Source organism: Neophocaena asiaeorientalis, unplaced genomic scaffold (genome assembly GCF_003031525.2).
Source record: "Neophocaena asiaeorientalis asiaeorientalis breed wild unplaced genomic scaffold, Neophocaena_asiaeorientalis_V1.1 scaffold427, whole genome shotgun sequence".
Taxonomy (NCBI): Eukaryota; Metazoa; Chordata; class Mammalia; order Artiodactyla; family Phocoenidae; genus Neophocaena; species Neophocaena asiaeorientalis.
Window position 1 is genome coordinate 5,452,771 of NW_020172280.1, and position 11,006 is coordinate 5,463,776.

General features: G+C 41.5%; 1 pseudogene; it reads right to left on the bottom strand.

Moving 5' to 3' along the window:
- Positions 1-883: 883 nt before the first annotated feature.
- LOC112412467 (40S ribosomal protein SA-like) lies at positions 884-2,260 on the bottom strand (annotated as a pseudogene).
- Between the last annotated feature and the right edge of the window lie 8,746 nt (positions 2,261-11,006).

Genomic DNA, 11,006 nt, shown 5'->3' on the forward strand with positions numbered 1-11,006 from the left:
GTTGCCATGAACATAAGGGTGCGTGTATCTTTTTGAATTATAGTTTTGTCTGGGTATATGCCCAGGAGTGGGATTGCTGGGTCATATGGTAATTCTATTTTTAGTTTTCTGAGGAACCTCCATACTGTTCTCCATAGTGGCTGTACCAACTTACATTCCCATCAACAATGTAGGAGGGTCCCCTTTTCTACACCCTCTACAGCATTTGTTATTTATAGATTTTTAATGATGGCCATTCTGATTGGTGTGATGTGGTACCTCATTGCTTCCGTATTTCTAAAGAATATGTTTACTTTGATTTTTTTTTTACTTTGATTTTTTCACTTTTTTTTTTTTTTTTTAATTGCGGTACGCTGGCCTCTCACTGTTGTGGCCTCTCCCGTTGCAGAGCACAGGCTCCGGACGCGCAGGCTCAGCGGCCATGGCTCACAGGCCCAGCAGCTCCGTAGCATGTGGGATCTTCCCAGACCTGGGCACGAATCCGCGTCCCCTGCATCGGAAGGCGGACTCTCAACCACTGCGCCACCAGGGAAGCCCCTGATTTTTTTATATATCAGTTTTAGATGTCAACTATTGACTTGTATTAATAAGGAGATCAGCATTTAGCCGACTTATCTCTTCCCCCACTTCCTCTATTCTCTCTCTTCCTCTGTTCTCTCATAGTAAATACATCACAAATTTTGGTTAAAATAATAGTATTGATATTATTATGACTCTGTAAATATTATTCAATTATAAGCCAAGTCGTAATTATGATTAATGTTTCCTTTCCAGGGCCTTTTTTTTTTTTTTTTGCTATTCTGTTATTTAACTGTTTATTTTCTGTCACCCTTATTTCCATTTTCTATTTAAGAAATAGTCTTAAGCTGGTCTGTAGAACAGCTTAAGACCCCTCAGTGGTTGCCCCTTCCCATTCAGTGGTCTGAGTGGTGGGAGCTGCAGACCAGTCTTTGGTGGCCAGCTGAGCGCTCCAGTCCTCAGCAGGAAACTGCTGGACAGACTCGGGGGCACCTGTGCTCCTTCAGACCAGTCTGTGACCTCAGGTTGAGTAGCAGTCAACTCAGAGTCTGGAGCGGTCCATTCCCCCTGAAATTCTCCCTGGGTCCCGGCCTTTTCAGCAGCAGCCTGCTCTTCCTTTTCACTCTCCTCAGGATCTCTGTAGAAGTAATGATCGGGCCTGACTTCCCAGGGGTGGTCACAGGAGATGGTGCCGTACATGTGCAGAACTTCCTGAAGCAGCATCCACTACATCAGACCAGCTGAGTGAGTTCTCCCGCTGGTGCGCGGTGCGGCCGTGTCCACACAGCACAGAGGAGTGTCTGTTATACAGAGCAGTGGTAGGCAGGTTAACATAAGACGCCTCTGTGAGAGGCTGGTGGTCAACCCTGGGATCAGTAACCACTAGAAGTCAGAAAGCCACTCGCATCTGGCCAGTGAAGGTCCCGGGAGTGAAGCAGCCAGGAAGCGGAGTGGCTCCGGTGGCAGCAGCAAACTTCAGCACAGCTCACTGGCCGGTACTCCTGGAGTATTTCACATGACACTGACATCAGCCAGGTTTTCAATGGCAACAACAGCAAAAGCTGCCAGGAGAAGCTTCTCCCAGGTTCTCTTCAGATTTATGACGTAGATGTGAAACCACAGGTAATCATAAGTTAAATACATTTCATCTGCCTTCACTAATCAAGGTTATTTTAATTGCATGTCCTCCAAGCAGCAGGTAGCCTAACTTGGGACTTGGAGTCAGCTGTGTCTAGTTCCATCTGAGCTGATTAAACCTGGTTAGGACCACCCACCCTCCAACAGGGCATGCACGAGTGCCCCCTCGGTGACCTTTGACATCAGAGGGCTGAAGACTCCACCCTCAGATTGTGCTGAGTGCCTCCTCATTGGAACGTGGGGAGGCCTGTAGCTTATTACGCCTGCGCAGAACGACGATTACCGCACCTTTTTCTAATCACCTTTCCCGACTCTCCCCACGCCTCAGACCGCCCTGCTCCCCTTCAGGGAGGCGGTTTTGAGATTTGTCCGCCCATATCCTCGTATTCTCACTTGGTTGCCCTGTGAATAAACCCTCTCTTGGCTGCAAACTGCAGTGTCTCAGCGTTTCGGCTTGCTGCACATCCCGCAAAATGAACCCGATTCGGTAACAGATGCTGTATTCCATTCGGAAGTCAAGGTTGATGCCACCAAGGTAGGTTCCTGCTGCAAGGAATTTGAGGACACCCTCCTCCATTTTCAGGCTATCGGGGGCTCTGGACATTGTGATAGTTTCCTTTTGAGTTAAGATGGGAACTCAGAACAATGCCATATGGACCCCTTTTAGGGTAACACAGAAAGGCTTGCTTTTCCCGGTATTAATGATTGCCTTTCTTTTAAAAATTTGTTTGGTTTTCTGTATACCTATCCAACTATTTTTTTAATTGTCAAATACTCATCAATATTATTCTCTGCAATTCATATTTATAGATTTCACTTTTGTTTGGGGGACTAATAGGTTTGTTTGGGGTGACTTCTTTCTACACTTATTTTTATATACTAATAGGTTTCAGGTGAGAGTGATAAGCTGGTAAACCAAACTTTTTGCTCTTGGGCCTCCAAATGGCAACATATAGAAGGCTTTCTCTGGGACCATTCAGTATCTCGAAAGAATAATACTCCAATATCTAGTTTAGGAGGCATGGCTTTGGCTGATGGAATTTCAAAAAGAGGAATGGGGAAAAAATGGGGGATAAGGAGTCACTATTCAGCATACAGATTTTTACTCATCAGCTTCCTGTAAGCACTTTCCACTTCCCAAAGTACCTTATACCTTCAAGTTCTGAGCCTTTCCTCCAATCAATGACCTACTGTCTTGCAAAACTGCAGCCACCTTGTCAGTTTATAACTATTCCTTTGTTTCACTTCAGTGGGTGTTTTGGAAAGAAAATGAGTGAATGTGGTCAATTCACTATGCTTTTCCAGACTCTCTTTCTCAAATTCATTTAACTCAGGAATTATATTCATTCAGGATCTAATTTACTCAAAGTCATTTCTTTTTGCATCTCATTCCTTGCTTTTGAGTTCCATTTCCCTCTTACTAAAGTATATACCCTTTAGAGTTTAGGTGTTTGAGTGAAAAATTCTCCATTTTTGTCACTTTCATTAACAGCTTGGTTAAAATGTTTCATTAACATCTTGGTTAATAAACAGATGGTTGATTACAAGGTGAACACACTTGTATTCGCTTCCCAAATCAAGAGTTTTGTCAGTCACACCAGAAGCCTGTGTTCTCCATTACAATCACAAACCCCCTGCCTCCCCCAAAAGTAATCAGTATCTTGACTTTGATAATCACCACTTTTAAAAATGTCTTTAAGTGTACCTCTAGACACTATAATATAGTCTTACTCTTTAATTTGATGTCTTTTAAAAAATACTTAATTGAAGTATAGTTGATTTATAATGTGTTAATTTCTACTGTACAGCAAAATGATTCAGTTAGACATATATATATATTCTTTTTCGTATTCTTTTCCATTATGTTTTATCACAGGATATTGAATACAGTTCCCTATGCTATACAGACACTGTTGTTTATCCATCCTACATACATAATAGTTCTCATCTGCTCGTCCCAAACTCCCGTTCCTTCCCTCCCCTACACACCCTTGGCAACCACAAGGGGGAGTAGTATTCCATTGTGTATATGTACCACATCTTCGTCCACTCATCTGTCAATGGACATTTAGGTTGTTTCCATGTCTTGGCTATTGTGAACAGTGCTGCTATGAACATTGGGGTGCATGTTTCTTTTTGAATTATAGCTTTGTCCAGATATACGCCCAGGAGTGGAATTGCTGGATCATATGGTAACTCTATTTTTAGCCTTTTGAGGAACTTCCATACTGTTTTCCATAGTGGCTGCACCCATTTACATTCCCACCAACAGTATAGGAGGGTTTCCTTTTCCCTGCACCCTGTCCAGAATTTCATATATGTAGACTTTTTAATAATGGCCATGCTGACCCTGTGAGATGGTACCTCCTTGTAGTTTTGATTTGCATTTCTCTAATAATTAGTGACGTTAAGCATCTTTTCATGTGCCTGTTGGCCATCTGTATGTCTTCTTTGGAAAAATGTCTATTTAGGTTTTCTGCCCATTTTTTGATTGGGTTGTTTGTTTTTTGATAATCATATGAGCGCTTTTAATATTTTGGAAATTAAGCCCTTGTCAGTCGCATCATTTGCAAATATTTTCTCCCAGCCTGTAGGTTGTCTTTTCATTTAATTTATGGTTTCCTTTGCTGTGCAAAAGCTTGTAAGTTTGATTAGGTCCCATTTTTAAAATTTTGTTTCTATTTCTATTGTCTTGGGAGACTGACCTAAGAAAATATTGGTACGATCTATGTCAGAGAATGTTTTGCCTATGTTCTCTTCTAGGAGTTTTATGGTGTCGTGTCTTATATTTAAGTCTTTAAGCCATTTAGAGTTTATTTTTGTGTATGGTGGGAGGAGGGTGTGTTCTAATGTCATTGATTTACATGTGGCTGTCCAACTTTTCCAACACCACTTGCTGAAGAGACTATCTCTTCTCCTTTGTGTATTCTTGCCTCCTTTGTCAAAGTAATTGACTATATGTGTGTGTGTGTGTTTGTTTTGGGGCTCTCTATTCTGTTCCATTTATCCATGTATCTGTTTTTGTACCAATACCATGCTGTTTGGGTTACTGTTAGCTTTGTAATATTGTCTAAAGTCTGGGAGGGTTATGCCTCCTGCTTTTTTCTTTTTCCTCAGGATTGCTTTGGCGAATCTGGGTCCTTTATGGTTCCATATAAGTTTTAGGATTATTATTTTATTTATTTATTTATTTTTTTGTGATACTCGGGCCTCTCACTGTTGTGGCCTCTCCCATTGCGGAGCACAGGCTCCGGACGCGCAGGCTCAGTGGCCATGGCTCATGGGCCTAGCTGCTCTGCGGCATGTGGGATCTTCCCAGACCGGGACACGAACCCGTGTCCCCTGCATCAGCAGGTGGACTCTCAACCACTGTGCCACCAGGGAAGCCCAGGATTATTTTTGCTAGATCTGTGAAAAATGTCATGGGTAATTTGGTAAGAATCACACTAAATCTGTAGATTGCTTTGGGTAGTATGGCCATTTCAACAATATTAATTCTTCCAATACAAGAGCATAGGATATCTTTCCATTTCTTTGAGTCATCTTCAATTTCCTTTATTAATATTTTATAGTTCTCAGCATAATATGTCTTTCACCTCCTTGGTCAGGTTTACTCCTAAGTATTTTATTTTTTGACGCGATTTTAAAAGAGATTGGTTTTTACATTCCCTTTCTGATATTTCATTGTTAATGTAAAGAACTGCAACTGATTTCTGTATGTTAACCTTGTATCCTCCTACCTTGATGAATTCGTTTATCAGTTCTAGTAGTGTCTGTGTGGCGTCTTAAGGTTTTCTATATATCGTATCCTGTCATCTGCATATAATGACAAATTTACCTCTTCCCTTCCAATGTGGATGCCTTTTATTTCTTTTCCTGATTGCTGTGGCTAGGACTTCCAATACTATGTTGAATAGAAGTGGTGAGAGTGGGCATCCTTGTCTTGTTACAGATTTTAGTGTCCTGAAAATATCAATTAGTCTAACTGTTCTAATGTATCATTTAGGATAATTTGATGTCTTTTAAGTCTCCTTTAATCTATTGGTTCTCTCCCTTCTTTTTCTTACAATTTATCTGTTGAACTCCTCTGTCTGATTGCAGGGTTCCCCACAGTCTGGATTTTGCAGATTGCAGACTCATGGTGTTTTCAATGTGTCTTTGTCCTCTATTTCCTGTAAATTGGCAGTTGATCAGATTCAACTTGATCAGATTCAGGTTTAATCCCTCTGGTAAGACTACATTATTATTATGAATTTATGTATTTAGACTTATTTAATGGGTTTCAGTCCATTCTAATTATTACCCTTATTGAAACTCAAATTGTCCCATCTTTGGCCAATGGGGAGCCTCTTCAAGTTGGCTCCTGGGTCCTTTGGACATGACCCTAGAAGTCTTTAATAGTTCCTCTGCTCTTCAGTATGTCAAGATATTTTATGCTCATTCTATACATTTCCTACCCCAGATCAAGAATCACCCATTTCTCCAAGTAGCCTTTGTTTCTTTAAGTGGGACCTGGTATTTCAAAACCACACTCCAGATGATAAGAATGAGCACTGCTACTGAAAAGATGCAGGAAACTAGATAGTTCATACTAATGATAATTACTCATTTTACCCCATATTAAACATACATTCTCAAAATACTAATATTGCCACCATCAATATACTGAAAAGTTAAATTTTTGTTGATGCTCCTCCCAAACTCCTTTCCAGTTTTACAGTAATTTTGTACCAATATTTCAGAATACAAATCCATCTCAGATTATACTTTTTGTGGCTCTCAGCTCCAAATCTTTGTTTGCTGTGCAATAATGGAGCTGAACTCTATAAATACTTCTCCCATATCAGCTGGTTTAATGTTAGGCTTTGTTAGCAGAAGGTACTGTTGCAAGGAGGGGGCGGGGCCGGAGTAGGGGCGGGGAGGCACTGGAGGAGGAAGAGGCTTCTCTTTCTGATTCTCCTGTACTTTATCTCCCTGGGCTCCTGCAGAGTGTGTGGTTCCTTTCAGCAGCGCCCAGTAGCCAACAACAAGCGGCAGCTTCCCAGGGCAGCTTCCCCCAGTACACCGTTTTTAGATGGCTTCATGAAGTGGTGTGCTGCTGGTATAGCACCTTCCTGTAAGTGGCTTCTCTGGGCACTCTGCGGTGAATTCTGATAAAGTCACCTTGCTGTGGCTAGTTCTCCAAGAACTCCAGAGAGGATTTCTAACAGGGCGCACTGAGGCCACAGCAGGGAGCCACAGTCATGCCCTCTCCAACAACGAGGTGGATGGGGCATGGGGGCAAGGGTGCTTCTTGGCCATTCTATTTCAGTTCAGGAGTGGTGGCTGTTCCCTGTATCTACTGTTCCTATACGGTAAGAATTCTCTTTGCCTTTTGCTAGTCAGCCTCCCTTTATTCCAATTCCATTAATATTCATAGTAAATGTCCTCTGTTCAAATTATTGTGTAGTTTCTTTCTCTTGACTCTGACTGAAACAAAGCCTCATTTAGTCTTAGTTCTATAAGTAATATTGAAAGTTTCACTAACTGTCTTTCTGTCACTGTCAGTAATTTTGTTGCCAAGCTTCACCCCTCAGGAAGCACTCAAGTAACAGTCTGAGCCCTTTCATTTTGATAACCAATAGGCTTTTATACTTTTTTTTTTTTTGGTGGTACGCGGGCCTCTCACTGCTGTTGCCTTTCCCGTTGCGGAGCACAGGCTCTGGACGCGCAGGCTCAGCGGCCATGGCTCACGGGCCCAGCCGCTCCGCGGCATGTGGGATCTTCCCGGACCGGGGCACGAACCCGTGTCCTCTGCATCGGCAGGCAGACTCTCAACCCCTGCGTTACCAGGGAAGCCCCAAGGCTTTTATACTTTCAAGTCAGTTTTGATGGATACAGGGTACTTGGTTCTCATTTTCTTTCTTTGAATATTTTAAATGTTTCAGCATTTTCTCCTCACATAAAGTGTTAATGTTGAAGTCTTATGGTAATCCAATATTCTCTCATAAATTTTTTTTGGCCTAAATGACCATTTTTCAAAACGTAAAGTCTAGTAATTTTACTGACTAGAATACATCTTGTTCATGCTCAGTGCTTTCAGGGGCACACAGTATACTCTTTCAGTGTGAGGTTTCAAATATATATGTAAATGTATATGTGAATATATATGTGAATATATATAAATAGAATATATGTATTTTACTTCAGGAAAAGTTCTCTTGAATTATGCGTTGTATTCTGTTAGCTAGCTTTGGTTTTCTTTATCAAGAACTCTTAATCTGTACACTGGATCTTCTTTACCTATCTTCAATATTTATCTTTTCTCTAAAATCATTTCTGTTTCTATATTTATTTAAAATCTCATTTTCAAATTCTAGTTCTCTTGGGCACCATCTGTATTTACTCCTATGTTCCTTCTAGTTCAGTATTTTCTGAAACCACTTTTTCTCTTACTTCTAATTCTTTCCCAAGTTGTTACTTTATTTCTGAGGTATTTTTAATTCTGATTTTTTTTTTTTTGGCCGCGTCATGCGGGACCTTAGTTCCCTGACCAGGGATGGAACCCGTGCACCCTGCATTGGGAGCATGGAGTCTTAACCACTGGACCACCAGGGAAGTCCCTATTCTGATTTTTCTTTCATGTCTTATATAATTTTCTTAATATCTTCACAGTTTTTATCTGATTTTTTTCAGCATTAACACTATGCAACTTTGCATTTGTGGTTTGATCCCACACTTGTATTTTGGGGTTTGTGGAGTTATCTGTTACCTAGTTTAGTTGTAAATGTTGCCTCATGCATTTTTGGTTTCACTATACAGTCTGTTTTGATGTGGTGATTCATGGAGATTCAAGATTCATGTACTGCCCTCTTTCCAGAATCCATTTATATTTTTGACTCATGAATACTTCCCTTTTTATATCCCTGAGACTTCAGTCCTTGGCTGAGTATGATGGGAAAGGACTAGGGTTGATCAGGGTGTTGTTTGGATTAGCAGTGGTGCATTACATCACATCCTCATTCTTGAGTGATGATTTACTACGTTGTCCAGGTTATTTATATATATATATATATTTATTTATTTATATACTCTGTACTATATATGTTCCACTATCTTTGGCATATTTTTACTTTTGACAATATGGCTTCCAGTCTAAATGTCATTTCTTTCTAGTCAGGTTACGTTTTAACTGCTGCTAGTTAAGATCATTATTTTTCTCTTTGCTTCTATTCATCATATATGTGTTATATGTATATATTATTTTCCTAAGACTTGATGTGCTTCTTCAATGTAAAGAGTCATCTTCCTTCAATTCTAGAAAATTATTGGCCATTATTTCTTTTTCTCTCTTTTGGAATGTCTATTAGATGTACTGTTGAACCTTCTTATATTATGTAGAACCTCTGAATTTGTTGATTACAAAAGGCAATAATTTTATTTTTGCTTAAGCCAGTTAGAATTAGGTTTATCACTGAAACAGAAACACTCTTACTTTCTCAAAAGCGAAGTCAAAGAAAGAGAAAAACAGGTGATTCCTGGAGCTGTTATGATTATCTGTAACTAGATATCCTTGAAATCTAAACTACTCCTGAACTTTCTATGCAAGTCAATAAATTCATTTACTTTTTCTCTCTTAAATCAGTTACAATTGGATTTCTGATAACTGTAGCAAAGAATACTGATAAATATAAATGTCTGCTATGTGAGCGGCACTATGCCAGGTGCTACCTAATCAGTGGTATGCAAAACAAAGACCAGTGTCTCCAATAACCACAATATTTTACACTCATTCCATGCCGTCTTCATTTATTTGTTCCTGCTTCTCCTTCCTCCCCTTCCCAAATGCATGTTTAAATGTTACAACTTTTTCACAGTTGATTTTTTTTTTTAATTTTTGGCTGTGTTGGGTCTTCGTTGCTGCGTGTAGGCTTTCTCTAGTTGCGGTGAGCAGGGGCTACTCTTCATTGCAGTGCGTGGGCTTCTCATTGCGGTGGCTTCTCTTGTTGTGGAGCACGGCCTCTAGAAGTGCCAGGTTCAGTAATTGCAGTGCGTGGGCTCAGTAGTTGCGGCTCGTGGGCTTCATTGCTCCACGGCATATGGGATCTTCCCGGACCAGGGATCCAACCCATGTCCCCTGCATTGACAGGCAAATTCTTAACTGCTGCACCACCAGGGAAGTCCCGGAGTTGATTTTTAAAATCACATCTCTAAGGGTAACCTTTCTAGCAATAGGCCACCATTATCTTTCCCTTATTTTGGACTCATATTATATTGGTATTGTCTTAAATAGGTCTTCGAGTGTTTCATGAAAGTCTTTCCCTTTAACCACATCATTAGCTCCTTCAGGGCAAAAGTTAAGCCTTTTACTTTCATCTCCCAGAGCAAAGTCAAGAGTGATTATGGGAATCATTGTTAACAAGTATAACCCCCGATACCTGGCCCCTGTAGATCTCCTGTATGGGACTGGGGATACAAAGATATATTCCTATCACTTAACCAACTTAAGGACATAGGAAGGTGTATTAAACTATACATATGTAAGGTGCCATATATAATTCAGAGGAAGGGGAAATCGTGCCTGGGCTTCTGTACTCAGAGGAGGCTCCAAAGCCCTGGGATATGAACGGGGCCTTGCCTTAACAGAAAATAAAAGGCAGGCGCCAAAGGTTGAGATAACGGGTCTGAGGAAAGGCACAATTTTGCTGAAGTAGGCTTGTGTCTGCAGCAGTGGAGAGTAAGATATTATGGACACAGGTCAGCTCCAGGATAAGGACAGAGTCTAGCTCTTAAATCAACATAACTCCTCTTTTCTCTTACAATCAAGATCTCTGCCGCTGAGCCATACTATCTTGATAGATCCCAGTATGGTTTGGTTATTAATTTCTTATCCTCTAAGGGGATATGCCTCATATCACCTTGAGTACAGATGGGCGAGGACCAGTTAACTGGAATGAACGCAGGCGGAAACAAGTAACAAGCCCTGTGCCTAGAGACCAAAACTGTCGCGGTCCCAAACAGAAAAGGCGGCGCCGAGCCCTGGGACCTCTCTCTGAAATCTTCTTCTTCCATCAGCTCTTTCTCCCGGAGCAGCCTGAGTCCACATCCCGTGAGATTATCTGGAGAAGCCTCGGGCCTCCAACTTCATTAAAACCACAAGAGGTGTGTGTCTGGGGGACGGGTGGTAGTCTGGGCCCCTCAAGCGATAAGCCCACGCCCAGGCGAGGAGTCCTCCTCCTGCCTCCCAAGGCTCTGAGCACCAAGGCCCACTCTCACGCCCCGCCTCCTGGCTCCGCCCCGCGCCGGCGACGCCGACGAGGGGGTGGGTTTCCGCTTCCGGTGGCGAATTGTTGACGCTTGCGGCTGCAGCG